This window comes from Parambassis ranga, unplaced genomic scaffold, assembly GCF_900634625.1.
Source record: "Parambassis ranga unplaced genomic scaffold, fParRan2.1 scaffold_37_arrow_ctg1, whole genome shotgun sequence".
Lineage (NCBI taxonomy): Eukaryota > Metazoa > Chordata > Actinopteri > Ambassidae > Parambassis > Parambassis ranga.
In genome coordinates, this window is record NW_021144804.1 from 747,090 (window position 1) to 753,899 (window position 6,810).

Consider the following 6,810-nt stretch of genomic DNA (forward strand, 5'->3'; position numbering starts at 1 on the left):
CTGGGATGTTTTATACCAAGGATGAAAAGGCAGCATTTTGCTCAGTGTCTGAGTCCAAGAGACAAGATGCGGCAGCAATCTGGACTCACATAGATCCTGTCCTCACAGACATAAAGACCAAATATCCATCAGTAACCACTGTACACTTCTGGTCAGATGGGCCAAGTAAGCAGTTCAAAAACAAGAAAAACTTCTTACTCATTTCTGAAGTGCCACCCACTTTCGGCTTCAGTAGGACTACATGGAATTACTTTCCAACAGCCCATGGCAAGGGTGCCCCTGATGGCATTGGAGGAACTGTAAAGAGAACTGCAGACTCGTTGATTCTACAGGGAAGTCATATTGAGAATGGAAACGTGTTCTTTGACAAGGTTTCAAACTGCCTCAATGGTGTGCAGCTGTATCTTATTGAGGAAGAAGACATGGAGAAATATGATGCATTTCTTACACAACAGCTCAGACAGGTTCCAGCAACAAGACAAATACACCAGGTCATCCCGAATGACAATAGTATCTGTCACAGACAGATGTCTTGCTTTTGTAGTGAGCCTCTGGATTGTCAGTGCTTTGCCCTGGCTACCTCACATTTGCAAGAACGCATAGTAGAGCAGCACACTGAAGCAAGGAGAAGTAAGAAGAGGCCACTGGCCCTGTTAATGGAGGAGATGGAAAATGAAGCGGAAGAAGAAGACAATTTGATGGAGACATGGGAAGCAGAAGACAGTGATTTGATGGATGAAATAGAGGAGACATTGAATGGTCCTGAGGGCACTGTTGTTGATATCACTATCAACAATGTTGAAAAAGGAGACTGGCTAGCAGTGGTATATGACAACCACTGGTGGCTTGCAAAGTCCATTGACATAGACAATGAGCACCAAGATGTGAAGGTTGAGTTTATGCACCCTTGTGGTCCTACAGCCACTTTTCACCCAAAACAAGGAACGGAGGACATCTGTTTTTGTCCAGTAAAGGACATCCTTCTTAAATTAACTGGGAGTGCATCACCAGTCAAGTCCAGTCGGAGACGAGAGCTCTATAACATGACTCCTGAAGTAATGAACTTCATAGAGCGCATGCATGTTCGCCGCTTGTTGTCTGATGCCTAAATCGTACAGGTTAGGTAAATTTTTGAATTATTGAGTTATGCATAAAGTCATCTAGGAGATCTGCAACCTTGACACTTGTCCTGTAGAAACCAAGTTACCTGACTGATAGAACATACTGTACAGCAGCTGTATAATAACATACATATCATACATGCACTGAATAATAACAGACATTGCACTGACATTTTGAGTCTGATTGTAAACTTTCATTTACAGTGAGCCCTTGAAAGGAGGGAGGATGCATTCAGGGAGTTTTTGGGATCCCACACAGGTGCCACTGGAAGCCTGTGTCCTAAATAAGTTTTAAATGTTTCCTCAAACAGTTCAGTTCAGCAATATTCCAAGTATAGAGTACCTCCAAAGTTGTCATGTGTATTCATGTGTTGTTTACTGGCCTTGTTAATAGGCTTTGCCTACTCTTGTCAACTCCATCAGTTGACAAGAGTGTAGGTTTATTCTTTTTTTTTTTTTTTTAAATGCATTTTGGTACAATTTATGAATTTGTTTATTAAAATATTACTTGGACTGCATGCACTGGTCTCTTATTTGCATAAATTGGCAGATTAAATATAATATTAAATATAATTTATATATTTTATAATTTATTTATATAATATTAAAAATGAATATATGAAACAAAGTTTTTTTTAAAAGTCATTTTCCAAAACCGTGTAAAATAATGACAGAATGGTACAATTGTCAGGGTTTGTGTGAGGAGAGGACACAATTGCAGGACGCAGAGCAGTTCAAAGTTCTAAAAACAGTCTTTTATTTAAAGGCCAGGAGGGCAAAAGGCAAAAATGTAACAAACTAAAAATCACACTTGACGTGGAAAAGCCACTACAGGGCAAAAACAAAGTTAATCAAAACATGGCAAACAAAAGGCATGGCATGGCATGGCATAACCTGGTCACGTGGCTGTAGCATGGCAAGGCAGAGACGAAGACAAGACTAAAACACAATCCCCTTGGGTGACGACAAGACAAACTGGCAGAGAGTGCAGGGAAGACAAAGACTAAATACACAGGGACCAGGGAAGACAACGAGACAAAGGTGACACACATGAGGGCAGGGCTGGTAATCAACAAGGAGGGAAAACACAGGAAGCAAAACTCAAGACAATACACAGGGAGGACAGGGCTACCAAAGTAAAACAGGAAACACAAGACAAGACTAGACAACTAAACAAAGACCCAGAACTACAGGAAAAATAACTATAACTAAACACAGAATAAACTAAAAACCCAAAACAAGTAATCAAAACCATAAACAAACACCAGATCGTGACAGAACCCCCCCTTCAAGGAACGGCTCCCAGACGTTCCTAAAAACACAAAACAAGGGTTCAAACTAAAATACAGGGAGCCAGATTTCAAAGTCTTAGAAACAAAGACACAAGGACTAGAGTTCAAGAAGGTCCTGGCCATGGGCTAACAGGGGCAACGGAGACAGAGGCCCCGCGAAACAAAAGTCTGGGGTGCTTGAGGGGCAGAGTCAGAAATGGAGGGGACAGGGACCCTCCAGGGTCCGGGCGAAAGCCCAGCATGGACAGAGCTGAGGACCCTCCGGGGTCCGGGCGGAAGCACAGCATGGACATGGCTGAGGACCCTCCGGGGTCCGGGCGGAAGCACGGCATGGACATGGCTGAGGACCCTCCGGGGTCCGGGCGGAAGCACGGCATGGACATGGCTGAGGACCCTCCGGGGTCCGGGCGGAAGCCCACCATGGACATGGCTGAGGACCCTCCGGGGTCCGGGCGGAAGCCCACCAGCGATGGAGACGCGGACCCTCCGGGGTCCGAGCGGAAGCCCACCAGCGATGGAGACGCGGACCCTCCGGGGTCCGGGCGGAAGCCCACCAGCGATGAAGACGCGGACCCTCCGGGGTCCGGGCGGAAGCCAACTAAACAGACAACTAAACAAAGACCCAGAACTACAGGAAAAATAACTATAACTAAACACAGAATAAACTAAAAACCCAAAACAAGTAATCAAAACCATAAACAAACACCAGATCGTGACAACAATATGTATTTTAATCACTTTTTTATGATTAAGTAAGCTAGTACTTGATATTTGAAGCTTTTAAAGTTTGACTTAATTATTCAAATTGAAATAAAATTATTTTGGATATGTTGTATGGAGTTGACATATGATGAAAAAAAATCAGATAAATCCTAATTTTTATAAAAAATTATATAGTAAATAACTTACTACATTTACATTTACTACAAATATATATTTTTTAATTTTAAATGTAGTTCTGTCCATAATCTCAAGAATCAGAGAATTAATTATAGTGTATAGTGATTAATCATTACGTAGTCCTGTGATCCTGTTTTATGATTATGCTTGTGCCTATTCTAAGATGTGTGTATTCTGAGAAGCTGTGTCTGTCAGATAACAGAGGGTATAAGAAGGGAGCCGCTTGAGCACTCCTACAAAGGCAACTGTCTGTGTCTGTGACTGCTCCTTCCTGCAGGAATAAACACACTTGAGTGAACTCCAGCTATTATCTCTTGTGTATTTTTCTAACATAAATTGGTCCTTCGAGCCGGATCCCAATACGCACTCACTTCTCTGGCGGCTGCTTGATAGTGCACACTGACGAGGGCCTTGCCTCCGCTAGAAGCAGGGAGCCACTAGAGGAGGGAGAGCTGACGGGATTCTTATTTGAACCTGCTGTCTTTCACTCTCGTGTACACCGGTGAGAAGTTTTTTTCTTTTTCTTTAAATCTTGCTTCAATACATCTTCTGCATGCATGGCATTTTCTTTAATGATTGTCAGTGTCGCAGTCCTCCATCCAACTAAGTGTGGGGAATTAAAAAAACAATGGGGAAATTGCATTTTTGCAACAGCAGGTACAGACAGCAAAGGATAAGTTAAGAAAAGATATATATGATAAAATAAACTACCAATAAAATATAGAATAGAATCATCAACAGTTTACATATGAACAGTTATTGCACAGGTGAGTGGAGGGAGAAGTGGTCTGTAAGAAAACTGTACATAGTTCATCAGAAACTAAATAAATAATGTGTTGTACACTGTGGTGTGTGAATATTGCTCCTATCAGAAGTGGTTATTATACAGTCTGACAGCAGCAGAGGTTGTGTGTAATGACGCGGCTCACCAGCAGAGGGCGGGTGACGGAGCAACAAGCAGAAACTACAGAGGAGAAGAGACACAACAAAGATCAGAACAGACACACTCAGCTCTTCTCTCTGAGACCATGATGATACCGTCACATATCATCACTGCACATGTTTTTGGCTGCACGTCTGGAAATGAGAGGAGACAGAACATTATCATACATGTTGCATAAGTAAAGTCACATGACATGCACACTGTAAATAAAGGAAATCACATATTTTTAAGACACTTAGAGCATAGAGCCCAAGAAATAATATAATCTAAAGCTCACAAGACACAAGACGAACAGAACAGAACAGAACAAATACTTTATTTATCCCAAACTGGGAAATGTTTTCTATTGCAGCAGCAATGTACAGGGTCAGTATCATCCTATCTGGTGGTAAAAGTCTTTCTCCCCGTCGGGGAATTGAACCCCGGTCTTCCGCGTGACAGGCGGAGATACTATCCACTATACTAACGAGGAATGCTGACAACCACCATCTGTCATAGCAGCAGCCACCTGGTGCGGTCATGTGTCAGCTGGGGTGTGACGGAGTGGCTACGTCAGTAACTGTGGGCAGACTGCAGGTGTGTGTGCACCCAGACGCACAGGTCCCAGCTGAGAGCAGCCGGACCTTCCTGTCCTCCTGTCCATCGCTGTCCAAGGTGAACCGACACCACCAGACCACAGGGCCATTATTTATTTAGCAGGAAAGAAGAAGATGCTCTGCAGCATTCAGGTGTGTTAACACAGTGCAGAGAGAGGAAGACATGAACAATGGTGTCAGAGCAGCAGCTGTTGCTGCATCAGCCAGGTGGAGCTGTGCAGTGTGCAGCAGCATGAGCACAGAGGTCCTGTTTGAACGGGCAGTGAGGATGAGCAGACTGCAATCAACTTTGAGCCCCGAAGGTTGCTGCTTGGGGCCTCAGCCCAGAGCGCGCTCTGCCTCAGCATCATTGTCCTGCTGTCACTCAGCAGGCCACACCCATGTCCCACCCCCCGCAAAATCGGGGTCAAAACCTCAAAGGTGAAAAAAGGAGAGGCGAAAGTGGAAAAAAGATTTGAACCTGAAAAGTAAATCTGAAGCTGAAAAAAGATTTGAACCTGAAGAAACAAGATGTGAAACTGTAAAAAATTAAGATTTGAATCTGAAAACAAAAAATCTGAAACTGAAAAAATAAAATGGTAAATATGAAAATAATTATTGAAATGAAACCTGAAAATAAACTATTTATTCAAAAGAATTTCAAAGTTGATTCAAAAAAATCAACATCAAAACATTAATTTTCAGTTTCAAGTTTTAGTGTTTGAATGAATTTTATTTTTTCAGGTGAACAAAATTTATGACCCCGATTTGGCTCCATAATCGTGAGGGATTGCCCAGAAGGGGGCGGTGAGTCTGGCCCTACCCCGGATCCTGTAGCATATAAAAAAAATGAGCGCACCCGGAATGGGAGGCGAAGAGCCCTGCCCGGAGGCTGCCAGGTGGTGAAGAGGCTCTGTCGTTAGGATCCAGCCTGGATGACGTTAGCCTATATGCCGGCTCCCAGGAGCTTGGGCAAAGCACCATGAAGGACAGTTTTGTGAAGCTCACCCTTCGCTCCAGTAAGTCCCTGCTGGCTGAAAAAGCCAGGGCAAGAGAAGCCGTCTCTGTGCCCGCCTTCCTGGGACATAGGGTGATCTCCTCCGACTCTGACCTGGAGAGAGAGGCAGGGCAGAAATTATATAGAAAAAAGATGCAGGAAGCAAAACAGAATAGGCATGCTAGGAAAAAGAAATGATACTGTTGCATTGAGGTCTGCCTCCACCTTACTTCTTGATCACAATCACATCTTTAAACATTCCTGGCGCAAGGACAATAAGGAAAATACAACACACACACACGGATATTCTCTGTATGCAGGAAGTAAGGTGGAGCGCAGACCTATTAAGTCAAGTAAAGAACATTTGGAGAGGAGAAATATTTTATGCCCCTGGACCCTCTCTGGCAGCGGGCGCTGCTGTGCGGATCAAACCGGGCCTCCCTCACGATGTGGCCTGTGTGCACACCGACAGCGGGGGCCGGTTGGTCATGGTGGACCTGAAAGAAGGCAGCAAGGGTCTAAGTAATTAATATATATGGAAACAATGATGAAAAGGGAAGGAAAGATTTAATAAGGGAAAAACTAAGTAAATGGGTATCGGGGAATTGCATCATAATTGGGGATTTTAATATAATAATGACAACAGAAGATACAGTAAATATAAATAACAACAAATTAAAGAGTGACATGAGCAGACAAGAATTACTAAAGTTAATGTGGGAATTTAATTTAATAGATTTATGGAGAGTGCTAAACCCGGGAGGTCGGGACTACTCCAGGAGACAGCTGGTGCGGGGGAAGCTGAGACAATCCCGAATAGACTTGGTACTGGCGTCTCCTGGAGTAGTCACAGAGGTGGACACCGTGGATTACATGCCTAACAGGTGGAGCGATCATTCCCTGCTTCAGGTTCGAATGAGAGCAGCGGGCAGGCCCAGAAACGGCGGTCTGTGGGTTCTAAACAATAAAATCTGAGAAAATG

General features: G+C 43.7%; 1 non-coding gene across 1 annotated transcript; it reads right to left on the minus strand.

Annotated features, from left to right (window-relative positions):
• Positions 1-4,656: 4,656 nt before the first annotated feature.
• trnad-guc (transfer RNA aspartic acid (anticodon GUC)) lies at positions 4,657-4,728 on the minus strand. The gene has a single exon. It is a non-coding gene; the product is annotated as a tRNA-Asp (tRNA).
• Between the last annotated feature and the right edge of the window lie 2,082 nt (positions 4,729-6,810).